A 27,790-nucleotide genomic window follows, 5' to 3' on the forward strand; every position below is an offset into this window, starting at 1 on the left:
CGAACCCCTTCTAACCCAATTGAAAACAATGGCAGGCAAACACATAAAAACACATTGTACATATACACATACAGTTAATAAATATTGTCATTACACTTACATGTCCCCGCGATGCGTCCTGCACTCTGTCTCCTGCCACTTTCCCTTCCGATCATCGCTGCGCCCTCCCGGTAACCAGCACTGATGATAGGACCTTCCGTGACGTCAAAATAGCATGTGATCAGTCACGTGTCTATTATCTCATTGGCTATAGACTGGTCACATGACTAGACGTCATGCTAGGTCCTGTCAGTGCATCTCTCCAGTACGCGGTGCTCATTTGAGCATCTCCGTATACCGGCAAGATGCTCTGGCACATGGTCGACTCCCCGTCCATGCATGTCGGCGCTCTTTACAGAGTCAGCCCACATGCAGGGACTGGATGCCACAGCCGTTGAATAACACCATTGCTATAGTAACCTGCTTGTCAGCGTTGATGTTACCGCTTACAGCCCGCAGTGTTATGATCCGGAACCATGGAAGACCACCACAAATCATTGGCAAAAGGTGACAAGAGCATTGGCAACTAATCTGGCTGCCATCCCCTTACTAACCATCACAACTAGAAGTAGCCGAGGGGTGAACTAACATCCTGTGCACCGCGAACCCAGCCGGAGAACTAACTATCCTAAAAGGTAGGAAAGATGAATAACTCTCTGTCTCAGAAAATAGACAAGAATAGCAAGCCCCCCACATTCAAAGACTGCGGTGATATAGGAAAAACACAATACACAGGTAGATGACAGGATTAGGAAAAGGTGAGGCCCCCGCTGACTAAAATAGGAAAGGACAGGAAAGGGACTGATGGTGGCCAGAGAAAAACCCTGCAAAATACCAACTTCCTGATAGTACAAAAAGGCCCTCAGATCGCACGATCTGAACTCTGTCCTATACCAGGTGCCCTTGTCATACCAATGAACAGAAAACAAGAATCATAACAAAGTCAACAAGCCACAAACACATGGACCCAAAGGAGCTATACTCCACACAGAACTGCAGGGAGTTCCTCAACAATCCACTAAAGGGGAAAATCCCTGCAAGCAATTAAACTGAAACCAACCACAGCAAATGACAAACCCAGATAAACAAAAGAACCAGACAATAAATAAAGAGCAAGCACTTATCTGGGGAAGATGTGGTGTAGAGCAGGATTAAGCAGGCTGGAGATACAAAGAACAACTGACATCCGGCAACAGCCTGCAATCAGACCAGGATTTAAATAAGCAGAGAGTTAGCAAAGGAAACACCCACTGCACAACACACCTGGTCCAAGTCCAAACCATTCCTGGCCACCAGAGGGAGCCTCCCAACAGCCAAAACATAACTAACATTCACAACAGTACCTTCCCCTTGAGGAGGGGTCACCGAACCCTCACCCACGCCACCGGGTCGCTCGGGATGAGCATGATGGAAGGCACGAACCAACCTGTCGGCATGAATGTCAGAAGCCACAACCCAAGAGTTATCCTCCTGCCCATAACCCTTCCATTTCACAAGGTAATGAAGCTGACGCCTACTGCGACGGGAATCCAGAATTTTTTCAACCTCATACTTCAGATCCCCTTGTACCAAAACAGGATCAGGAGGCGCTGCTGCAGGAACTGCTGGCTCCACATGTTTCTTCAACAACGACTTATGGAAGACATTGTGAATCTTAAATGACGCAGGCAGAGTCAAACGGAAAGATACAGGGTTAATAATCTCCGAAATCTTATAAGGTCCAATAAATCTGGGCTTAAATTTAGGAGACGGAACTCTCATAGGAATATGTTTAGAGGACAACCACACCATGTCCCCTACTTTAAACCGGGGACCAACAGTCCGACGCCGGTTGGCAAACTTTTGGGCAGTTTCTTGGGACTGAAACAATTTATCCACTACCTGCCCCCAAATCTGCTGCATTCTGTTGACCACCGAATCCACCCCCGGACAGTCAGATGCCTCAAGCTGCCCTGAGAGGAACCTAGGGTGATACCCAAAATTGCAGAAAAAGGGAGACACCAACGTGGAAGAGCTAGCTCTATTGTTATGGGCAAATTCAGCCAAAGGCAAAAACGAAACCCAGTCATCCTGATCCGCAGAAACAAAACACCGTAAATAGGTCTCCAGGGTCTGGTTAGCCCTTTCAGTCTGACCGTTGGTCTGAGGATGAAACGCCAAGGAGAAAGACAGCTGAACACCCAATTTGGAGCAAAAAATCCTCCAAAACCTGGATACAAACTGCACCCCTCTGTCAGAAACAATGTTTTCGGGAATACCATGCAAACGAACAACATGTTGGAAAAACAAAGGCACCAACTCTGATGAAGACGGCAACTTAGATAGGGGAACCAAGTGGACCATCTTGGAGAATCTGTCACAGATCACCCAAATCACAGTCATTTTCTGAGAGATGGGGAAGCTCTGAAATAAAATCCATAGAGATGTGCGTCCAAGGTTTCTTAGGTACAGGCAAAGGCAATAATAGCCCACTAGAACGTGAACAACAGGGCTTGGACCTAGAACAAACTCCACATGACTGCACAAAATGACGGACATCTCGGGACAGGGAAGGCCACCAAAAAGAGCGTCTCACAAGATCTCGAGTACCAAAACTGCCAGGATGACCCGCCAAAACAGAGCAATGAACCTCAGAGACAACTCGGTCTCTCCTTTGGTCTGGGACAAACAGTTTCCCTGTAGGACATCTCTCAGGTTTATTCCCCTGAAATTCCGCCAGTGCCAACCGCAGATCAGGCGAAATAGCCGAGAAAACTACACCATCATTCAGGATAGTAGACGGTTCGACAACCTCCAAAGAGTCAGTGCAGAAACTCCTGGAAAGGGCATCGGCCTTAACATTCTTGGTGCCCGGCAAAAAAGAGACCACAAAATTAAACCGGGTAAAAAACAAAGCCCACCTGGCCTGCCGAGGATTCAACCTCTTAGCCGATTCCAGATAGATGAGATTCTTGTGGTCCGTAAGCACCACAACTTGATGCCTAGCCCCCTCCAACCAATGCCTCCACTCTTCAAATGCCCACTTCATAGCCAATAATTCCCGGTTCCCCGCATCATAATTCCGTTCAGAAGGAGCAAACTTCCGAGAGAAAAAGGCACAGGGCTTAAGTTTACCCGAAGTAGCGTCTCGTTGAGACAGAACAGCACCTGCTCCGATCTCCGAGGCATCGATCTCAACTTGAAATGGGCGAGACACATCAGGCTGCTGCAGAATTGGGGCAGAAGTGAATCGCCTTTTAAGCTCCTGGAAGGCCACAATAGCCTCAGGGGTTCAATGCTCAGCATCAGCTCCCTTCTTTGTCAAATCTGTCAGAGGTTTGACAATGGCAGAAAAATTGGCTATAAATTTACGGTAAAAATTAGCAAACCCCAAAAACCGCTGCAGGGATTTTAGAGAAGTCAGTTGCACCCAGTCGTAAATAGCCTGAACCTTAACCGGGTCTATTTCGATAGCGGAGTGAGACAGGATGAAGCCCAAAAAGGAAATCCTTTGCACCCCAAAGAGGTACTTTGACCCCTTAATGTACAGTGCATTATCCTTAAGTATCTGAAAAACATCCCGTACTTGCCCAACATGAGAGTCCCAATCATCAGAAAAAATCAAGATGTCATCCAAATACACAATCAAAAATTTACCAATAAGGTCCCGAAAAATATCATTCATGAAGGCCTGGAAGTCGGAGGGTGCATTAGTGAGCCCAAAAGGCATCACTGGGTACTCAAAATGCCCCTCAGGAGTATAAAAAGCCGTCTTCCATTCATCACCCTCCTTAATACGGATGAGATTATATGCACTCTTGAGATCCAGTTTCGTAAACCATTTAGCACTCTTCACTCTAGAGAAGAGATCAGACATCAGAGGCAAAGGGCACTGATATTTGACCGTAATTTTATTAAGAAGGCGATAATCAATACAAGGCCTCAACGAACCATCTTTCTTAGCAACAAAGAAGAAGGTGGCACCCAAAGGAGAAGATGAGGGCCGAATGTGCCCCTTCTCCAGTGATTCCCTGATGTATGACCGCATGGCATCATGTTCGGGCACAGACAAGTTGAAAATCCGCCCCTTGGGAAATTTACAACCGGGCACCAACTTAATGGCACAGTCACAGTTCCGGTGTGGGGGCAGAGAATCAGATTCCTGGTCATTAAATACATCATGGAAATCAAACAAGAAGGCCGGAACATCAACTGCCTGAGCAGACGTGGAGGACACGGAAAGGTCCTGATGCACACCTTGACAACCCCAACTAGCTACCGACAAGAATATCCAGTCAAGAACCGCATTATGGGTCTGCAACCACGGAAATCACAGTACCAAGGTATCCTGTAGATTATGCAATACTAAAAATGTACAAGTTTCCTGGTGCGCTGGTGCAACTCTCATAGGCACCTGGGTCCAAAATTGGGGTTTATGTTCTGCCAAAGGGGTAGCATCAATGCCCCTTAAAGAAATAGGAGTTTGCAAAGGAACCATTGGAAAACCACAATCCCTAGCAAACCCAAAATCCATCAAATTGAGCACTGCCCCTGAGTCCACAAAGGCAAATGCAGAAAAGGAAGACAATGAGCAAATCAATGTGACAGACAAAAGAAACTTTGGTTGCAAAGAACCCACAGTAACAGAAGTAGCCAATCTCCTTTCACGTTTAGGGCAGACAGAGATGTTATGAGAAGCGTCTCCACAATAGAAGCACAGTCTATTCTTCCGTCTGAACCCCTGCCGACTAGCATTAGAAAGGACCCTATCACACTCCATAGGCTCCAAAGGCTGTTCCACATGCACAAAACCAGCAGGTATCTTCCTGCGCTCACGTAAACGCCTATCAATCTGAATGGCCAAGGTCATAGAGGCATCAAGACCAGAAGGGACGGGAAATCCTACCATTACATCCTTCACAGCATCAGCAATACCCTTCCGAAAAAGAGCCGCAAGCGCATCATCATTCCATTTGGTAAGGACCGCCCACTTTCGAAATTTCTGACAAAACGTTTCTGCAGAATCCAAACCCTGAGTTAAGGACAACAAGACCTTTTCTGCTTGGTCCACAATATTGGGTTCGTCATATAGTAAATCCAAGGCCTGAAAAAAGGAGTCCACATCACTGAGAATCGGATCATCAGACGCTAAAGAGAAGGCCCAGTCCTGAGGGTCACCACGCAGCAAGGAGATGACAATCTTAACCTGCTGTACGGGATTCCCTGAGGACTTAGGGCGTAGGTCAAAAAATAATTTACAATTATTTTTGAAGCTCAAAAATCTCAACCTATCTCCCGAAAAAAATACAGGAACAGGAATCTTAGGCTCTGCAAGGGGAGTCAGTGCAAGAAAAGACTCTATACGACGAACCTTAGCATCAAGATGAGCAACATGCTCACCCAATGCATCCATGCTAGAAAAAGAAATCTTCCACAGAACCCAAAGAAGAAGAGGAAAAATACCAAAAAAAAAAAAATGTTTTCTCAGCAGCTTTTTTTTTTTTTTCCTTCTTAAGAGTACCCTTTAAATTTGTTGGCCGGATGTACTGTTATGGTCCAAACCATTCCTGGCCACTAGAGGGATCCTCCCAGCAGCCAAAACATAACTAACATTCACAACACCGCAGCCTCTGCTCACTCACTGAGTGATTAGACTGCACAGGAGCAGCAGCGTCTTCCTCCCATTCAGTGCTGTCTGATGTAGCAGAGCTGCATGGGTTGAAAGAGAAAGAAAACAGAAGACCAGGATTGTGGAGGGATGAGAGGGAGTAATAAACATGGAGTGTCTAATGTGTCTGTGTATTTATTTCTATTAAAGTATTTTTTCTCTGTGTGGTGTCTTTTTTTTAACCCTTTATTGGAGATTCTTAAAGGCCGGGTCAAACTTGCCTGACATTAACAATCTCTGGCTTAATACTAGCTAGTAAAACAAAGCTAGTATTAACCTATTATTACCCAGCGAGCCACCCGGCTTCAGGGCAGCTGGAAGAGTTGGATACAGCGCCAGATGATGGCGCTTCTATGAAAGTGCCATTTTCTGGGGCGGCTGCGGACTGCAATTCGCAGCAGAGGGGCCCAGAAAGCTCGGGCCAACCCGTGCTGCGGATTCCAATCCCCAGCTGCCTAGTTGTACCTGGCTGGACACAAAAATGGGGCGAAGCCTATGTCGTTTTTTTTTTTTTTAATTATTTCATAAAATTCATGAAATAATTAAAAAAAGGGTTTCCCTATATTTTTAGTTCCTAGCCGGGTACAAATAGGCAGCTGGGGTTTGGGGGCAGCCACACCTGCCTGCTGTACCTGAATAGCATACAAAAATATGGCGAAGCCCACGTAATTCTTTTGGTGGGCAAAAAACTCCTGCATACAGTCCTGGATGGAGTATGCTGAGCCTTGTGGTTCTGCAGCTGCTGTCTGCTGTTTGTCTGTATGGAGGAGAGCAGACAGCAGCTACAGAACTACAAGGCTCAGTATCCTCCATCCAGGACTGTATGCTGGAGGTAGAGGTAGGGGGAGCAGAACTACAAGGCTCAGCATGCTCCATTCACTAGTGTATGCAGGAGAGCAGACAGCAGCTCTAGAACTACAAGGCTTGGTCTTGGTCTTGGTCCTATTGCAGGCAGCCTGGACTATTTAAGGGGGTCAATCCCCGATCCTCTCTTTGCTGCTGATGCTTCAGACTCTTTGGGTTGGTGAGGGATCCTGGAGATCCCCTCACCTGGAAGAATTAACAGTTGACCATAAAGTGTCCCGTTGTCCTAGGGTCTGCACCCCGCCTTGTGCTGAGTCTTGTAATCCTAGGTTCCAGACTTCCACAGGCACCCCGTGGTCCCTGGAGTATTATAGTTCCACAGGTAACTCACGGTTCCTGGAGTCCTGGTTCCTTACTCCACAGTCCCTCACTCCTGTTACAGTGTTCCGTTGTTACTTCAGGTCTTTTCCATTTACCTAACCCCAATTCCAGACTGGAAGACTGCCTAGCAACAGGTAAAAGGGGTGGGCACTTATTGGCTAATTGCCACCCAATCTGTAGGGAGAGACCCAGCAAGGGGGAGCGGCCAGTGGTCAATTGGGAAGTTGGTGGGAGGAAGTGAAGAGGAGAGTTAGAAGTGGAGAAGAGAGTGTGTAGTGTTGGTGGAAGGAGTGTGGAGGAAGAAGTCAAGGAGAGTTGAGAGTGAAAGTACAGAAAGAAGGGGCCTGAGGGTGCTGGTGTGTTGACTGACATGGATATTCCGGGGTTTGGGTTTCCACGAGTTACATTTGTGGCACCTGATACCTAAGGGGTGCTACATTCACCATACGGTAAACGTACCAATATGATTCTCCATGTCTATCTGAGTATGTAGATACCAAAGATTGGGGAGGGTATTTAAGTGCTGAAAAAAATTTGAAAATTTATAAGAAAAACATTTTGCTTTTGTCACCATTTTCAGAGGTGCATAACATTTTATTTTTCGGGATCTAGGGCTGTGTGATTTTTTTTTTTGCACCCTGAGCTGACGTTGCGGCCAAAAAAAACTTAATTTTGGTGTTTTGATAGTTTTTTCATTACACTGTTTACTGATTGGATAATTTTATTTTATTTGATAGATTGGATATTTCTGAACACAGCGATACAAAATATGTGATTTTTTTTTAATATTGTTTTATTTTCAATGGAGCAAAAGAAGGTGATTTGAACTTTTGTGTTTTTTGTTTGTTTTCTTTTCGGATTTTTTAAAACTACTGCTACTAGTCTCCTTAGGGGACTTCAAGATGCGATTAACCGATCTCTTGTGCTATACAGAGCAGTGCATCATCCCCTCTCTTTGTATTCTGGGGATTTTCTAGACTTCTCCTTGTTAGTGCTCACTTGCCGAGAACTCAGACTTCAAGTCTGTATGCACTGATTATGCTGGAGATGAGCTGCATGCACATGCACAGTGACCCTGACAGAGAGGCTATGAACAGGGACAGAGAGGGCATGCACAAGGCCAGAGGGGGCATGAATAAGGCCAGAGGGGACATGCACAGTGACAGAGAGAGCATGCACAGTGACAGAGAGTGTATGCAGAGGGCCAGAGGGGGCATGCACAGGGACAGAGAGGGCATGCACAGTGACAGTGACAGAGAGGGCATGCACAGTGAGAGAGAGGGCATTCACAGGGACAGAGAGGACATGCACAGGGACAGAGGGCATGCATAGGGACAGAGAGGGCAAGCACACTGACAGAGAGGGCATGCACAGAGACAGAGAGGGCATGCACAGGGACAGAGAGCATTCACTGGGACAGAGAGGGCAAGCACACTGACAAAGAGGGCATGCAGAGACAGAGAGGACATGCACAGTGACAGTGACAGAGAGGGCATGCACAGTGACAGAAAGGGCATGCACAGGGACAGAGAGGGCATGCACAGGGACAGAGGGCATGCACAGGGACAGAGAGGGCAAGCACACTGACAGACAGGGCATGCACAAAGACAGAGAGGGCATGCACAGGGACAGAGGGCATTCACAGGGACAGAGAGGGCAAGCACACTGACAAAGAGGGCATGCACAGAGACAGAGATGATATGTACAGTGACAGTGACAGAGAGGGCATGCACAGGGACAGAGAGGGCATGCACAGGGACAGAGAGGGCATGTGTAGCATACCACGGAGCCTTAGGGTACACGTCACCGGGCCAGTGGTTCCTTCAGGTAGCTGTGACTGGCCTGACCCGACTCTGTGACCCCGTCGGCTACATGTTAAACAAGAACAGCAAACAAACAGTACAGATAGGGACAGAATGAGGGTGACGGGCCCCTGGGAAGCATGTCACCGGTTGTAGTGGTGACTGGGGTCTCAGCCTCCTCCGCCACCAACCCTTCCTGTGACTAGTCCTCTACCAAGGGCAGTACTGGATGGGGAGTGGGGATGCTTCGCAGTGCCACTCACAGTATACGGCCAGGAACTAGCCGCTGCTGCACAGTCTCTCTCCGGGGCAAGGGTTATGTGCAGCCGGGATGGTATCGATCCCCACGAGTAAAGTGGGGTACCCCGGGAGGTTGGTAAGAACAGGGGCGGCAGTCCACGGGAGCGCCGGAGCGCAGGGTGGCAGCAGTTACTCACAGAGTCACCAGGTGCGGGTTCCAGTCACTTTATTTACTGGCTCAGGTGGTATCGCACCCCGAGTGCTGGTCTTCACCATTAGAGACTCTGGTCACTTCCTGGTCAGGTCAGAGTCTGGATCCGGTTTGGAAATCTGTGGCCTTTCTCCTCCATGCACAACTCTGTACTCTTCCCCGGTCCTGGCACATACAGGCCGGCAGCCTGGGCCTCTCGTGGGTTGAACCTATGTCCCATCTCCCCCGGCTCCCTCTTTGCAGCTGCGCCACGGCCACCAGAACTGGGGCTCTGTACCTCTCCTGTGTTCAGTCCCGTGCTCTGGCGACTGATCCCCTTTTAGTCCACGATTACAAGTGCCGGGTCCCGTCTCTCTAGGTGTTCCTGGCCCCAGCTTGGTTGTGCTGTCTGTTCGGTGATACATCCAGACAGCTCTGTTCTGCCTCCCTGAAGGCCTGGCAGCCTCCCTTCAGGGTGCTACACACCGTGCGTTTGCTCTGTCTCATGTCCAAGCTTGTTCTACCTGGCTAAAAGTGAAACTGCAATGTTCTTTACTCCTAACTGCTCATGCCCCCACTTTTGCAAGATGCTATGGCAACCACTCTTGACCTAATTAGTGGAGGCCACCTGGCGTCTACCAGGAACTGTGTGTGTGTAGAAACATTGTTAACCCTTTGCTAGTGACTGCTTCTCCCTGCTGTATGGTGGTGTGAGGTGTGTGTAAACTTGCCAGATTAACATCTTGACCTGCTCGGGAAGGAAATAATGATATACCCTGTAGCAACCAGTCTCAGGGGCGCTACACATGCACAGGGACAGAGAGAGTATGTACAGGGACCGAGAGGCCATACACAAACTTTGGATGGGAGTGTTATCCTTCCTAGTTCCTCTCTGAAGCGGCTCATTGACTATACTTTCAGGTGCATTGGTGTAGTCATCTGCATCAGCAGAGAGGAGTCAAGGTTGAGAAATTTCACACCCACACTGTGTGCATGCCTGCAGTGGCACTGTGTTTCCATAGCCAGGATCAGGCAGTGTCAGTGTGCATGTGTATATATAGCCTACGTTAATGCAGCTCTCACTCTGGGTAAGATAGCACTATCATTCAGAACTTGGGGAAGTCCTCAACATGAAAATGCCTCATTTACTTTTGAAATAAAAGTCATTTTCATGTATCACTAAAATATACAAGACTAGCATTATTTTTTTAGGTGGTGGTAATTAAACTCTTCAAAAGCAACTGAAATGAAAGGCACTGGTAATAGTTATGTGGCACATTCCGGTATGTGTCCATGTGCTGCCAGGAAAGCAGATTGCACATTATCAGCTGGGAATTTCTTGCTTACAGCCCCTCTGCTGACAATAAAGGGAAATGAACCTCTCATCCAACTAGAGTCGTAACACTCCGGGGTTTAGGGACACTTAAGACATAGGCTGGTTTATAATGGGAGACACTAGTCAAGTCATTACTGTAATGTAAGACAAACTAATGTGGAAACTACAATGTTGCCTTTTATGCTGTGACTTTGAGATTAAGCCGATAACTCATACATCTCTAATTAAAACTTCAGACTGAGCAGCGCTATGCATTGATTATTTTCCTTTTATTAGACTTAGCTTTGTATAGCATGCAACAAGCCATGTCTACCATGAATATTTTATATTCTTCTTTAATTTTTGTCTGCGCTAGATGGAATAATAAATAACCAATGCAGATGGATTCCAATTAGCTAAAGTGAGAACCAGTTGCCTTGATCTGCTCAGGGAACATTGGGAATGCTACGCAACATACTCATGCGGCTTCGGCAGCACAGCCTGTGTCTCCTTGCCCTTTTTTTGTTCTCATGGAAGGCTTTATTTGGTTCTCTTCAAGGTGAACTCAGAGGAAAGTTAATGGAGAATATAATAAACAATAATTCTTGTAGAAACACAGTATTCAAATGCTGCAGCGGGGAGTTAAGTGTGTGGCTGTGTGCGGTTTCTGGATCATAGTGGGTGGTAATCTCACAAAATAAATTAAGGAAAAGCTTTCGTTTTATTTCCTTATAGAGTTTTGTAAGACTCCTTGTCCCCATAAGTGCATCAGTGAAAAAAACACATCTTTCCGAATCTTCAGTAGTGACATGGCATGAAGGAAATCTCATTTATATATCTACATGAGCCTCTGTCAACATGTTTCTCTGAGAAAAGCTTAATATATTCATGCACATGTTTCACATCTTGAGTTTAAACTTCTTTTTTTGCCAATAGAGAACCGGAATATTTTATAGTTAATTTTAATTTTCACTGGTCACTTTGGTCCTCAACACAGTTTTAGAGGAAACCTGTTGTGAAAAAATACTATAAACCTGCAGATATGGGGTTAATCTGCAGGTTAATAGCACTCTGAACAATGCCCAGCGCCTGCACATTAAACACCGCTGCCGGGAGGAAATGAACTTTATTCCTCCCAGCATCAGTCCAGTTTCAGTCACAGAGATGGTGCCGGAGTTGGTTCAGCCACGGCTCTGTGTAGGAAAGCAGCAGCTGTAACCATGCTCCTCCTGGCACTGACTGATTGCTGTTCTGCATTAAAGGAAGTTGTTGGTGAGGGGGGTGTGGTTATAGCTGCCGCTCTCCATACACAGAGGGGTGACTGAACCCACAGCGGCGCTGCTCTTGTGAATGAAACCGGAAAGCTGCTGGGAGGAATAAAATTAATTTCCTCCTGGCACTGGGGTTTAACACTAGAAGTCCTAGAAATTTCGAGCTCCCCCTGAAGTCCCGAAAGAGGGTCAAATGGCCCTTAGGGCGGCTTAGCACACTACGACATCGCAGGTGCGATGTCGGTAGGGTCAAATCGAAAGTGACGCGCATCCGGCGTCACTTGCAATGTTGTAGTGTGTAAATCCTAGATGATACGATGAACGAGCGCAAAAGCGTCGTTATCGTATCATTGGTGCAGGCTCCGACATTTACATAATGTCGGTGCAGCAACAGGTACGATGTTGTTCCTCGTTCCTGCGGCAGCACACATCGCTGTGTGTGAAGCTGCAGGAACGAGAAACACCTCCTTACTTGCCGCCAGCGGCTATGCGGAAGGAAGGAGGTGGGCGGGATGTTTACGTCCTGCTCATCTCCGCCCCTCCGCCGCCTTTGGCCGCCTGCCGTGTGACGTCGCTGTGACGCCGCACGACCCGCCCCCTTAGTAAGGAGGCGGGTCGCCGGCCAGAGCGACAGTCGCAGGGCAGGTGAGTGCATGTGAAGCTGGCGTAGTGATAATTATCGCTACGCCAGCTATCACAAGATATCGTACCTGCGACAGGGGCGGGGACTATCGCGTGCGACATCGCAGCATCGGCTTGCGATGTCGCAACGTGCAAAGCCCGCCTTAGTCCAAACTGAATAGAACTAACTAGAAACTAAATGGCTAAACTCAATGGAAAACAACAACCTCCTGTGGTGCGACAGTAATGGCCTTAATTACAGAACAAAAGACGATGATTATAGGATGTTAGCTAAAATCCTTCAGGTCATTCGACCCCTCTATGGGTTCCAAAGGTAGAAATGTTAAATGACCCCTCTCTGGGACTTCTTTAATGTGCAGGTGCTGGGCAGGTTCAGAATGCTATTAACCTACAGATTAACCCCCATATATGCAGGTTAATAGCTTTTTTCCACATGAAAGGTTTCCTTTAAGTGTGCCTTAAAAAGGAATTTCTTTAGACTGGACTCACTTATCTAACTATTCCCATTTTGCCCTTACACTATTTTCTTACAAATCTGGTTCCTTGTAGCGTCTGATTACACCCTCTATGCACTTACTAGCCCTCTGTACCTGTACTTGTATAGATGCTGGCTGGTGACCAGTTCATGCAGTGATATACACTGTGTGCAGAATTATTAGGTAAGTTGTATTTTAAAGGATTTCTTTTATTATTGATCAACAACTATGTTCTCAATCAACCCGAAAGACTCATATCAAAGCTTAATATTTTTGTAAGTTAGAGTGGGGATTTTTTTAGATTTGGCTATCTTAGGAGGATATCTGTTTGTGCAGGTATCTATTACTGTGTAGAATTATTAGGCAACTAAATAAAACACTCACTTGTTTATTTTCACCAAGTAAACCAATATAACTGCATAAAATTTAGAAATAAACACTTCTGACTTGCAAAAACAAAACCCCAAAAAAATTAGTGACCAATATAGCCACTTTTCTTTATGATGACACTCAACAGCCTACCATCCATAGATTCTGTCAGTTGCTTGATCTGTTTACGATCAACATTGCGTGCAGCAGCCACCACAGCCTCCCAGACACTGTTCCGAGAGGTGTACTGTTTTCCCTCATTGTAGATATCACATTTTATGAGGGACCACAGGTTCTCTATGGGGTTCAGATCAGGTGAACAAGGGGACCATGTCATTTTTTTTTCATCTTTTAGACCTAGTAGTTGGATGCATGTGATGGAGCACTGTCCTGCATGAAAATCATGTTTTTCTTCAACAATACCGACTTCTTCCTGTACCACTGCTTGAAGAAGTTGTCTTCCAGAAACTGGCAGTAGGTCTGGGAGTTGAGCTTCACTCCATCCTCAATCCGAAAAGTTCCTACAAGTTCATCTTTGATGATACCAGCCCATACCAGTACCCCACCTCCACCTTGCTGGCGTCTGAGTCGGAGTGGAGCTCTCTGCCTTTACTGATCCAGCCTCTGGCGCATCCATCTTGCCCATTAAGAGTCACTCTCATTTCATCAGTCCATAAAACCTTTGAAAAATCAGTCTTAAGATATTTCTTGGCCCAGTCTTGACGTTTTATCTCATGTTTCTTGTTCAAAGGTAGTCGTTTTTCAGCGTTCCTTACCTTGCCATGTCCCTGAGTATGGCACACCTTGTGTTTTTTGATACTCCAGTAAAATTGCAGCTCTGAAATATGGCCAAACTAGTGGCAAATGGCATCTTGGCAGCTTCACACTTGGTTTTCCTCAATTCATGGGCAGTATTTTGGACCTTTTTTGCCCAACACGCTTCTTGCGACCCTATTGGCTATTTGCCATGAAACGCTTGATTGTTCGGTGATCATGCTTCAAAAGTTTGGCAATTTCAAGACTGCTGCATCCATCTGCAAAACATATCACGATTTTGGACTTTTCATAGCCCGTCAAATCTCTCTTCTGACCCATTTTGCCAAAGGAAAGGAAGTTGCCTAATAATTAAGCACAGCTTATATAGGGTGTTGATGTCATTATACCACACCCCTCCTCATTACAGAGATGCACATCATCTGATTTACTTAATTGGTAGTTTGCTCTCAAGCCTATACAGCTTGAAATAGGACATCATGTATAAAAATTATCATGTGATCAAAATACTCATTTGCCTAATAAGTCTGCACACAGTGTATGAATCCCCTATTTATTATATTGACGGCTGGACTATACAATACAAGCGCTTGTTACAATTTACCTTTTGTGCCTCCCCTATTTCCTCATAGACTTTAAGGGCGGCTTTGCACGTTGCGACATCACAAGCCGATGCTGCGATGTCGCACGCGATAGTCCCCGCCTCCGTCGCAGGTACAATATCTTGTGAAAGCTGGCGTAGCGAAAATTATCGCTACGCCGGCTTCACATGGACTCACCTGTCCTGCGACCGTCGCTCTGGCCGGCGACCCGCCTCCTTATTAAGGGGGCGGGTCGTGCGGCATCACTGCGACGTCACACTGCAGGCGGCCAATAGGAGTGGAGGGGCGGAGATGAGCAGGATGTAGGAGATGTTCCTCGCTCCTGCGACTTCACACACAGCGATGTGCGCTGCCGCAGGAGCAAGGAACAACATCGGACCGTCGCGTTAGCGTAATTATGGATTACGCCGACGCTGCACCGATGATACGATTACGACGCTTTTGCGCTCGTTAATCGTATCATCTAGGCTTTACACACTGCGATGTCGCATGCGACGCCGGATGTGCGTCACTTTCAATTTGACCCCACCGACATCGCACCTGCGATGTCGTAGTGTGCAAAGTCTGCCTAAGCGTCCCCTCACCCCTCTTGGTATCTGTTGAATTGTATTACTCTGTAATGTCTGATATTGTCTGTGCCAGTACCATCTGAACTCTAAAGTGTCGCGGAATATGTTGTCTCTATGGAAATAATTACTAATAATAATTGCAAAACCAAGAAGGAAAAGTTGTGGAATCATACAAAGCACTGGATCGAGAGATATGTAAATAATCTTCAAATTATGAAAGATGGAAATAACGTTTTGGAAACATTTTGCTCTATTTAGCATGAAGTATGATGATCATGCCAGAAATGCACGCATTACACACCTTGGTGTGCTCTCAATGAGTTAAAAAAGGCTATGCTTACACGTTGCATTTTTGCTGCATTGTTTCATGCATTTTATACAACTTAAAAGTTGCTTTTTACAGTACCAGCAAACGCTGTGAGATTTCAGAAATCTCATGTACACACAGACACACTCCTGCTTTTCTCCTGACTGAAATGGAAAACTGCTGCATTTTTACTGTGTTTTTAAAAGAAGCAGCATGTCAATTCATTCAGCATTTTTGCAGGTTTTTTCACCATTGAAAGCAATTCGAAAGTGAAAAAACGCAGATGTGTGTTTTTTGCTTAATTTTTTCCTTCATTTTTGCTGCTTTGTGGTGAATAAAACTAACTTTATTTAAACATGTACTGTAGACAAATGACACAACAAAAGCACAGCAAAACCTAACCAGAGAGCAGGTTTTGCTGTTGAAAAAAGGCAGCAAAAAAGCAACATGTGAACATACCCTAATGGTTGACATAGGAAGTTTTATTACTCTTTATGCACTTTGGCAAGCAAATCATCAAAATCCACTGCTGCCAATTCCCTTTGCAACCGCCAACCAATGATGTCTTGTTTGTGCTCAATTAGAGACAAGTCCAGAGTCACAGCAGGTCCTGTAGCACATTTAGGCTATGCAGGCTGCTCCCATTAGCAAAATCAACATGCGCCTAGCGTTGTATGAATGAATGAATGAATTAATGAATTGATGAATGAATGAATGAATGAATGAATGAATAAGGACTAGAGTGGTCCGGCTCCTGTACATGATGCCACCCTACACCATAATCCCAGGAGAAGGACTAATGTAATATTCCCTTGGGAGGCAAATGTGGGACATATTTCAGAAGAGGATAAACTTCCTTTGTCGTTTTTCTCTGAAACATGATAGCCTTTGAGAGTGGTGGCATGAAGTCAATGGAACACCGAGCTGGATGTTTGGCTCGTAGCCCAATGTTATGCAAACGCATTCTGAGGTTTGTGTAGTCACTGTTGGACGTCTTAGGTCGAGTATGTGATGTCCAATTTATCTTGCAGTACAGAATGGTTAATCATGGAATTAGTGGTTCTCCTATATCTCTAAAGTGTCCCAGGAACTATTTTTCAACAGCACTGCATGTTGCTCATACTATTATGAGCAGCCTGCATAGTCTAAATGTGCTTCCATGGCCAGCAGGGTCTCTGGACTCGTTTGCCATCAAGCAAGTTTGGGATGGCCCTGGTTGACCATTTGCAAAGGGATATCAGTGTTTTCTTTTACTTACTCATTGATTTGCATTGGTAAGTTTGATCCGTCGGAAGGATCAAAAATGGACCTGTCTCCTTTTGCTGTTTTGTTTGTCTTTTTTGAGGACATTCTGTTCACAAAATAATAGTGAACAGCTCCATATAACGGTTACATGTTCTATCTGTGAAAAACAGATGTCTGAAAAAGGCATAATTACCTATTTAAATGATCATGTCAGTTTCAGAAGAAACTCTTAAAGGCCCCTTTACACACTGAGACTTTCTAGCGATCCCACCAGCGATCCCAACCTGGCCGGGATCGCTACAAAGTCTCTGGTGAGTCGCTGATGAGCTGTCAAACAGGCAAACCTGGAAAACGACGCAACAGCGATACGGACCTGCAGAACGACCTAGCTAGTCATTGGGGACGTTGTAAAGCAGCTTTTTGAAAGGGAAGTCGCTGTAAAGGCCCCTTTACACACTGAGACTTTCTAGCGATCATGCTGCACAGCGGGAAATAAAGGACCAAAGAATGGTCCTGAGAGATGTGTAGTGATCAGCGACGTCACAGCAGGGGCCAGGTCGCTGATGTGTTTCACACACTCCAATGTCGCTGGGGAGGTCGCTATTACGTCGCCAAACCGGTGACGTTACAGCGATGTCGTTTGCGATGTTGCAGTGTGTAAAGGGGCCTTAAGAAATATAAGGTGTTTATATGCTGTCTGTGGGAAATATGAGCAATTTGCTTTAGTTCAGCTTTAATTTCTAAAGTTAATTGAACATATAAAAGTCTATGAGTACATTGTAGACCCCTGTTTACCTCTATTGTCACAGACTTGTAATAGAAAAGCCTTGGAAAGTACTTACCAGCCGCTATCTTCTTTTGTACTTGGTGTCTCTCTATTGTCTTCTGTTGTTTGTGACCTGACAGATCGCTCCAATATTTTTTGCGCGAGCTATAGGTAATTTCTCAACGTAAGTCTATAAGAGCCAGAACAAGGCAAGCTACTTGCATTAAGAGCTTGTGACCGTTACCTCTGACTTCCCATCAATCTGAAGCTGTGGTCACAAATTGGTGGAGCTGAACCAAAGCGGCATAGGGGAGAGCAGAAGATGGTGGCTAGTAAGTATATTACTTGGAGAGCATGGATTAGAGATACCACTCTAGCAGTGATATAAAAAAGCTACTAGAGTGGTGCATTAATAATATTTATTCATTTATATAGCACTATCAATTCCACAGCACTTTACATACAATGGCAACACTGTCCCCATTGAGGCTCACAATCTAAATTCCCAACCTGTATGTTTTTGGAGTGTGGTAGGAAACCAGAGTACCTGGAGGAAACCCATGCAAACTCCTTGCAGATGATGTCCTTAGTGGGACTAGAACCCAGGACTCTAGTGCTGCAAGACTGCAGTGCTAAACACTGAGCCACCGTGCTGCCTCTTTTTTACTCTGCCAAGTTTTTACATAAATATATTGAAACAAAAATACAGTTATTTTAGTTGAGTTTTAGAGATTCATTTGGAGACAAAAGATTCTTATATATGCAAAGCTGAAACAATTCGAATTTTAACATTGCTTCATATATTAGTAACGAGAACGTAGTCCGGTACTGAAAATGTTGAGTTAGTTTCCATTGTGGATAGTACCAAGGTTATGTTCACATCTGTTTTGGATGCTTCAAAGTAGATTCAACCAAGAATTCTGGATTCCATCATTGCTTTTATTTCTCTTTTCTTGTGATCAGTGGATTTCCTGATGAAGAAGTGGGGAGACACTTCGAAACACGTTGAATAAAACCACCTTCATTCAATCTTGCCTGGATTTATGTCATATCTTCAGCAGCGCAGTAATAGTTCCACATCTACTTTGTTCCTGATCTGCTTCGTCTTTTCCTGTGATGGAAAAGAGGAATGGAAATAAAAAGGGCCGATATGAATGAAGCCTAAAATGTGTAATAAGCTAGAAAAGCACTGTAATTGCTGAAAGTGTATTTTTTTCTATGTTCAATTGCCTCACAAACCATAAAGAAAGAATGATATCTTTGCTACCACACGTAATAATCTACAAAAGAGCAACATTTCAAAACACAGTGGTCAAACAGTTTGTAATAATTTGCCTTAAGGGATCCGTAGGCAAAATATAGCTTTGTACCATAATAGCCGAAGGACAATAAAATTACGTACGTTTGTGCTCTACTGAAGAAAGAAATAAGTTGTCATAAGTATGGTAAATTTAGAATGCCAAATTTGTCTATTTAACCCTTCTATTTTTGAACATTAGTGGCTAAAAATATATTAAAAATAAAGTAATTGCTCCAATACATAAAATAGATTCCAAAAATGAATACAGGGCATACAGAGCTTTCAAGATCTGATCTTGTTATTGATGCTAAATTAATGATATGACATTGCTAGAGTCTTAAAAGATAAGGAGCTCAAGCCCCAAGGAATGTGTCTCCCTATATGCCGTCTGCACCGCCAATTACAATTAAATTTTATACGTATACAAATATATTTACATGTATGGTAACTCTTCATGCTATACCAGTACTAAATAAAACTTCCATACTCTTTCAAAAAAAACACTCTATAGAAAGTTCCCTATTACCAACAATACTGCTGTATCGAACCAAAATTTTGCGGTCACATCATGACCACTATCATGATTACCATTACATAGTTAATAAAAGAGGCTTCCAGAAAGCAATACTCACTGTACAAAGACCAATATTACAAATAATATCTCTACAACTCTATATACAATATACCACCACAAAGTGAATTATATAACCAAACTATTATATTACTAAATAAAAAATACAATCTAAACTGACCAGTAGTGCCACCACGCAGTTACCATATAGTGATAATACCAGTTCTGCAGACCTTGTAAGGGATGACAAAACAATATACCGTATTTTTCGGACAATAAGACACACTTTTTTTCCTCCGAATGTTGGTGGAAAGTAGGGTGTGCATCTTGTGGTCTGAATATATGGTGGAGGAATTGATGTTCGGGTTGTACATGCGCACACACACACACACAGAGAAAACACACACAATCACACTACAGATCGCATCCACACACTCACCACATCCAGCAATATTGCTTGCTTCTCAGCGGAGTAAGGACCTGCGACATTGTGCACTGCGTTGAGCTTCCAGGACCTGCAGGATGATCACATGGCCGGAAGCACGTGGTATCTCCGGATGTTGTTAGTGTGTGCGCGCAATTGTACTGGTATGTGTTATTTTGTGACTGTGTGTCAGTGTATGCGATCGGATGTGTGAGTGTATGCTGTCTGATGTGTGTGTATGTGTGTGTATGCTGTCTGATGTATGTGTTCTGATGTGTGTGTTCTGATGTGTGAGTCGACCAGATGCAGGGGAGGACGGTGTGCAGCACAGCTGCCTGGAGCGCCCACCGGAGATCACAGGGAAAAACGATGTGAAATCTGATGTGTGTGTGTGTGTGTATGCTATCTGATGTGTGAGTAAGTGTGTGTGTGTGTCAGTCAGATGCATGGGAGGACAACGTGCTGCACAGAGATCACAGGGAGGAATGATATGGAATGTGATGTTTATGTGTATGTGTGTGTGTGTGTGTGTATGTTATCTGATGTGTGAGTGTGTGTTCTGATGTGTGAGTCGACCAGACGCAGGGGAGGACGGCGTGCAGCACAGAGATCACAGGGTGGAATGATATGGAATCTGATGTTTGTGTGTGTGTGTGTGTGTGTGTGTGTGTATGGTATCTGATGTGTGAGTGTGTGTTCTGATGTATATGTGTCAGTTAGACGCAGTGGAGGATGGCGTGCAGCACACCTCCATGGAGCGTACGCCAAAGATCACAGGGAGATCTAGGAGCCACACAGATGCCCGGGGCAGGTAAATATGATGATAATGGGAAGGGGGGTCTGCTTTTTGCATCACATTTTTTTTTCCTATTTTACACTTCTAAAACCTGGGTGCGTCTTATGGTTGGGTGCGTCTTATAGTCCGAAAAATGTGGTATATAGTACTTTACAAGTAACGTTTTTCTGATTGGAGTGATTCACTTTTCCCATCTGGCCCAGACTGTCAGGATGACTTCTTGATGATTTTGTCAGAATTTGTAACACACACACATTTTACTTCACATTTCCACCTCCATACCCATCTACTGCTACCTGCACAAACTCCCCCAACCCGCTGCTACCCTCATTTTTGTGGCTCAAGTTGTAATACCTTCTGAGTTCATATCTCAAGCATAATGTTGCTTCAAGTAATACTGTCAATAGGGAAGAGAAAAGGCTACACAAATTCATAGGCGCACATCCGGATTATATGAAAAAAATATCAAAATTTTATTAAATCCATGAAAACACTAACAATTAAAGACATTTAAAACCACACATAAATACACAAAAACGACCTCCATATAATATAATCAGGGCTTAGTTGACCAGGGACCAATATATAAGGTAAATATGGTTGGAGTAAATATACAATAATCACAGGTAGTTGATAATAACCAAATATATAGTGATTAGCAAGATATAACCCAAAAACACCGTAAATGCGAATTGTTTTATATTGACATCCAAAATCAAGTATCCATACATATATAAATGTACCTGGTTAAATAATAGAATTCCAATTCATTCATTGGAATTGGAATTCTATTATTTAACCAGGTACATCTATATATGTATGGGTACTTGATTTTGGATGTCAATATAAAACAATTCGCATTTACGGTGTTTTTGGGTTATATCTTGCTAATCACTGTATATTTGGTTATTATCAACTACCTGTGATTATTGTATATTTATTCCAACCATATTTACCTTATATATTGGTCTCTGGTCAACTAAGCCCTGATTATATTATATGGAGGTCATTTTTGTGTATTTATGTGTGGTTTTAAATGTTTTTAATTGTTGGTGTTTTCATGGATTCAATAAAATTTAGATATTTTTTTCATATAATCCGGATGTGCGCCTATGAATTTGTGTAGCCTTTTCTCTTCCCTATTGATAATTGCCTTCTACACAAGAGGCTGCACTTCCATTTATAAATATTAAGTGGCTGTGCACCCCCTACTTCTTTAAATGCTTCAAGTAATACTGTATCATCAGTGCCCCTTTAAAGTAATAGTGCTGCCAGAGTGCTTCCTTCAAGTAATAATGGCCCTTCAGTTCCCCCCTCAGTAATAGATCACCCTGACTGTCCCTAAAGTGCCCCATTCACTAATAATACCCATCTGAGTGACCCTTCCAGTTACAATATCACAAACTAACCCTGCAGTAATAATGCCCCCATGTAACCTACCCTAGTAATCATGTACTTTGAGTTCCACAGCCCCCTCAAAACTAAAGGTTATGCTCACCTAATCTGACCCTTCTCAGCACCCATCATCCATGATGACAAAGTCCTTTTCTGCTCTGCACACAAGACTTGACCAATGGAATGCAGAGAAATGCAGCAATCATTGTACAGCCTGCCTCGGCATGCTGACATCTTCTAGGCCATATGCCTGCCGAAGGTGTACCGCCCCGGTGTTAATCGGGCTGCTCGGATCCGGGATCGTCGTTGCTCGGGGGTCCGGAACCCGGATTGGCAAACACTTTGATCTGTAAAAGGGTATATTTACAGGGGAGAAGTTTGTGATGCCACCTGTGAGTTGTGGTAATGGGAGTACCGCCGCTGCTGGAGGGTGTACTGGGGCAGATGGTGTGAAGCAGCAAGGTGTCAGTCTCTCCGCAGGTAGGGAAGGCCCCAGGCTCAGGGGGTTGGTAGGTTTAGGAGGACAGGGTGCAGGGACCAGGGTACTCACTGCGAGTAGTCGTGGTGCTGGATGAGGTTTAGAAAGGAGACACACACACTCTGTAGGTAAACCAAAGTCTCTGTGTACAGCTGTCGCTGCTGGGAGCCCGTCCAAGTACCCAGTCCCACCGGTGTCACTTAGTGATTCGGAGCCTGCCTCCGTGCACAATTTATTGTTCGTTGGTGGTCCCCGTGGCTTGAAGCTGTTGGAGGCCCTGCTCACTATGTGTAGTGTAGCCGTGCTCTTGAAGGCTGGCACTTGGGACTTCACTGGGTCGCTGTGTCTGGAAAAACCCTGTCCCCCTCGTTGCTGATGCCCTCAATCTCAGAGCGTGTAGAGAAGTCCTTGAAGATCCTCTCCCTTTCAGGTGAATTATCAGGATGTTGAATTGGCTCCTGACCTAGGGTCCTGTACCCTGTCGTGCTTGGTACCGGTCAGTTCTGTTGGGTCCTTCTGGTGCCGACAGTCCCTCCAAGACTACGACCGTCACACCCCTGTCCAACGTCCCTGCTACCGATCCCTGATTCCTCTGGACCTGACCCAATCAGTTCTCCTTAGCTCCCCAGAAGCTACTTCTCCCAGCTCCTCACTCTCTGGAGCTCCCTTCTCAACCTCCCTCTCTACAGTCTGCCCAGTCCCCCAGTGGTTGGCCCATTTTCCAGCTAGTCCAACCCCCTGGTGTCTGGCAGTGACTGATGTGAGGTGATTGGGTTTTGTGATGCAGATGGGAGTGGCACCAGTTTCCTAGGTACCTGAAACCATGGGGGGTAGGCCCTGCACCCCTGGGTAAGGATGCAGTTCCCTGTGGCACCCTGATGTATTCAGGGGCGCCACATAACTTCTGGTCTACAAGACAAAAAGTCGTAGGGCAGGGCTCCCTGCTATACTACAGGATTGAAATGTATCAGCAGCATGTGATGATGACATTTCAAAAGGGCATTCACCAGCGAACTGAGGCACAGTTCAACATTTCTCACCAATATTCACCCCCACATGGATTATTAATGTATCAATTGACTTATAGCACTAACAACAAAATACAGAGTACTCATAATTAGATGACCGACCGCTCCCCACCACCTCTTTCCTGGGTTGCCAACCATCCTAAATTCCAGGACAGTCTGTAAAAATAGGGCACTTTTTTGCCCTGTCCGTAAACAGAAATGCAACGCTTATACAGATTATATTTACTGTTACTTATTTTCATTTTAAAGTTTTCAGTGAATAAAACTAATGTGTTCATATCAGAATTTTGAGCTGCAGACAAATATCACTTATAATCATAATGATTTATTATGGTTTTACAATGTGTTCGTAAAAACTATTGTCTGTCTGTGAGTTTTTGATAAGCTGTCCAGAAAAAATAATAAGTCAAGTTGACAACCCTGCCTTCTTCGCCCACTCACATTTGATAGATGGCTTAGATTTATCTGCCTGGAGTGGGCAGTTCTGTGTTTCTCCTTACTTTGCTGGGACTGTCATTTGTCCTACTCTTCTGCAAGTTTCATCCAGAACGGGAAAAAGTTGTCCATCTGTGCCCCGCAATCATATAGTAATGGCTAATCCTACCAATATTCCTTGACATTAGAATACCACTTAAAGGCAAAGCGTGGGCTGGAGATGTTCCAAGATCCCTTCTAATGAACTCATCTCAGTGCTCTTTTGCTTTATAATCTGACACCATATCCAAAATGAATGTATAAAATCCTTTTACTGATGGAAAATGGAGCTCATTTTACAGGCTTTTGAATCTGTGTTAAATCATCCCATGTGAATATCTTTTTTTTGCCATCAGCACTAATTACCAAGCTAATTAAGTTATTACGCACTAAGATAAATGAAGGCAGGTGTTAAAACATTAGAATGCGATATTGCACCTTAGATATACTGCGGCTCATTGTGACAGCCCTAATTGATTTACAGATTCTGCTTTAATTCTTAACAGTTCTGAATTTCACCTCTGTAATTAGTATCAGCAGCTGAATCAAGTTCACAACTTCTAACATCTTAATGTTAACAGATATTCTTTAAAGTGATAAAAACATAATTGTGTAAGACTTTCCATAAAGTATAAAAGTGAGACTATAAGATGGGGCTGGCGGCCCGGCTGAATCGCTGCCCAGCCACGATGGCCATCTACCTCATGAATAATGCGGCCAACGGTAGGTGGAATTTCACCCAACCACGCCATGGGGTTTCGCCTTAGGAGCTTATGCAGGAGGCCATATTGTAGCATTTCACATATTTTTTGCAGATGAGTTTCTCTCTTCACGTCTCCAATTTCTTATAGTGGCTGCAGTAGTTTTTTCCATGTTAGATTCCATATGTAAAACATTTGATATGCTTCGCTGTTTGCACTTTAGAGTACCTTTAAGCATATGGCCCCCATCACAACCTGTAGTTTCTAAAGGAAAAAGTCTTGGAGCCGTTCATAAACATAGCATTCATGTAATGCCACTTTTTCAATGCAGTTATAAAACAAAACCATTAATACACTGATAAATAATAATCTTTACTACTGTTCACATAATATGACTTTAATGAACTAAAAATTAGGGACTTAGCGGGGTTGCAAGGTGTCAACAAAATAGAGAGAAAAATGTACTCTGTATTAAAAATATAAAATGTATTATATATCCTAAACCTTAGTGGTTGGAGGCAGATGTAATAAATAAATATGCATCAGGAGCCAGTTTCAATTTTAGAGAACCATGATATAAATTGGTGTAAACGACATGCAAACACAGAAAATGAGCATTTAGTGACACATTCTCCATAAAATGTTTATATTTTGAACATGTATAAACTTACGCTCTGTTCACATGTCCAGTAGTTATTTCCATCTTTGGATCCATTTGGGGATAACAGTGGAAATAAAATGATCCAGTACAGGAGCCATTCATTTGAATGGGAATGGAAGTGTCATAAAATGTTTTCTATTTGGCTCTTTTAGGCCTCCTTCACACGTCCGTGTCTCCGGTACATGTTTGGTCCGTTTCCTCAAGTACCAGAGACACGGGCACACGTAGACCCATTAAAATCAATGGGTCTGCGCTCACGTTCATGTTCTGCCATGGACCGTGTGTCCATGTGGAGCATACGTGTGCCCGTGTGCTCCACACGTAGACATGTCCGTTTTTTTCCGGCATCACGGGTGTCACACGGAACACAAACGGACCACATGGATGTGTTCTGTGTGACACGCACCGGAGAAAACACACGTGTCTGAGAAAAAAATAAAAAAGCTTTACTCATCTTCTCCAGCCCTGCTGTCTCTGCCGCTGCTGTCACTTGCTTCCAACCACCGCTCATTATGCTCATTGCATATTCACTTCACTGCGTGCCGGAAGTAGGAGCAGCGGGGAGTCGGCAGAACCGGAAACCAAAGGTCAGCACCATGGACTGCGAAGCCAGGGACAGGTGAGAAGAAAGTTCCCGTTCTCCGTGTGTTATCACAGATAACACACGGAGAACACACGTGTGCCATAAACACGGCTCACGGAGGACAATACGCACCTTTGACATGTCCGTGAAAAACGTGCGTGATTTTCACGGAAGTGTGAAAGAGGCCTTCCCGCAAGTATACCTTTTTTAGCCAACCAAAAAAACAGGTTGCAATTGGATTTTTTCTTTTTAACATTGAAGTCAATGGCAAATGGATCATAATGGATGGTCATCCCTTATGTCATCAGTTAATAGAGCTGATAAAGTACTGCACATTCCCAGCACGCTAGAGGGGTTCAAAGATACCTCTAGCAAAAACTAAGACAAACGGAACAAAATAAATGCAAAATGAAAACCACATTGTCTGTTTCTAAACTATTCTGATTTTTTTTTTTTAAGATGATTAATTAAGTCACTTTTAATGTTGTTTCCAGAATATCCAGGCTGTTATGTCATACTAAAGCAAATAGCAAATAAAAAGTACTGCTGTAGAAAAAAAATACATAAATCTGCCGCACGTTTAGTATTTGGAAAAAAATTTACCTCGGTATTTGTAGCCAAAACCAGGAGTGGGTGATAAATACAGCAGCGGTGCCCGTGTTTCCATTATACTTTACCTCCGATTGTTCCACTCCTGGTTTTGGCTACAAATACTGAGGTAAAAAAACTCACCAAATACTTGAACATGGCCTTAGAATAAATATTTCTCTCCTCTTTTCTGTTTTTTCTTCTTCTTGATCAGCACATGTAAGACAAGAGCAATGAGAGGAAGAAAAAAGTTCTAAACAATAAATACCAATTTTATTCAAGTGTAAAGACAGCGCCTATATATCGTCGCTTTTTGTTCACATCTTCTGAAAAGCATTGAACGATCATATTGTAAAGCATCAAAGACACATTTGTATAAAGAGTATATAAATTTTGTTAATAGGTGACAAAATCAGTATATGGATTCCATAACACTGGGGAACGCAATTTTTTAGGAGTTAGGTCAGACAACTGTTCTTAGTTAATTTTTGGATGCTGAATCCAGAAATGATCTCAGTTTTTCTCTATCACGTCAAGTTTTTGAACTATAGGATTTTTGTCTTCTCAAAAATATGTAAACTATTGTACCTAAAAAGTGTTTGTTTTTTTTAAATAGTACAAATATGAACAAAAAATGAAATATATAAGAAATAGGCATGACAAATATGTTTTTTAACACTATCATGTTGTTTACAAAGGAGATATATATATATATATATATATATATATATACAGTTAGGTCCAGAAATATTTGGACACTGACACAATTTTCACGAGTTGGGCTCTGCATGCTACCACATTGGATTTGAAATGAAATCTCTACAACAGAATTCAAGTGCAGATTGTAACGTTTAATTTGAAGGTTTAAACAAAAATATCTGATAGAAATTGTAGGAATTGTACACATTTCTTTACAAACACTCCACATTTTAGGAGGTCAAAAGTAATTGGACAAATAAACCAAACCCAAACAAAATATTTTTATTTTCAATATTTTGTTGCGAATCCTTTGGAGGCAATCACTGCCTTACATCTGGAACCCATGGACATCACCAAACGCTGGGTTTCCTCCTTCTTAATGCTTTGCCAGGCCTTTACAGCCGCAGCCTTCAGGTCTTGCTTGTTTGTGGGTCTTTCCGTCTTAAGTCTGGATTTGAGCAAGTGAAATGCATGCTCACTTGGGTTAAGATCTGGTGATTGACTTGGCCATTGCAGAATGTTCCACTTTTTTGCACTCATGAACTCCTGGGTAGCTTTGGCTGTATGCTTGGGGTCATTGTCCATCTGTACTATGAAGCGCCGTCCGATCAACTTTGCGGCATTTGGCTGAATCTGGGCTGAAAGTATATCAC

General features: G+C 43.9%; 1 protein-coding gene across 3 annotated transcripts in view; it reads left to right on the top strand.

Annotated features, from left to right (window-relative positions):
* SEZ6L (seizure related 6 homolog like) overlaps window positions 1-27,790 on the top strand; it is a 720,622-nt gene that overhangs the window by 484,259 nt on the left and 208,573 nt on the right. The gene's annotated exons all lie outside the window — the stretch shown is intronic.

The sequence above is a fragment of the Anomaloglossus baeobatrachus genome, chromosome 1, assembly GCF_048569485.1.
Source record: "Anomaloglossus baeobatrachus isolate aAnoBae1 chromosome 1, aAnoBae1.hap1, whole genome shotgun sequence".
Taxonomy (NCBI): Eukaryota; Metazoa; Chordata; class Amphibia; order Anura; family Aromobatidae; genus Anomaloglossus; species Anomaloglossus baeobatrachus.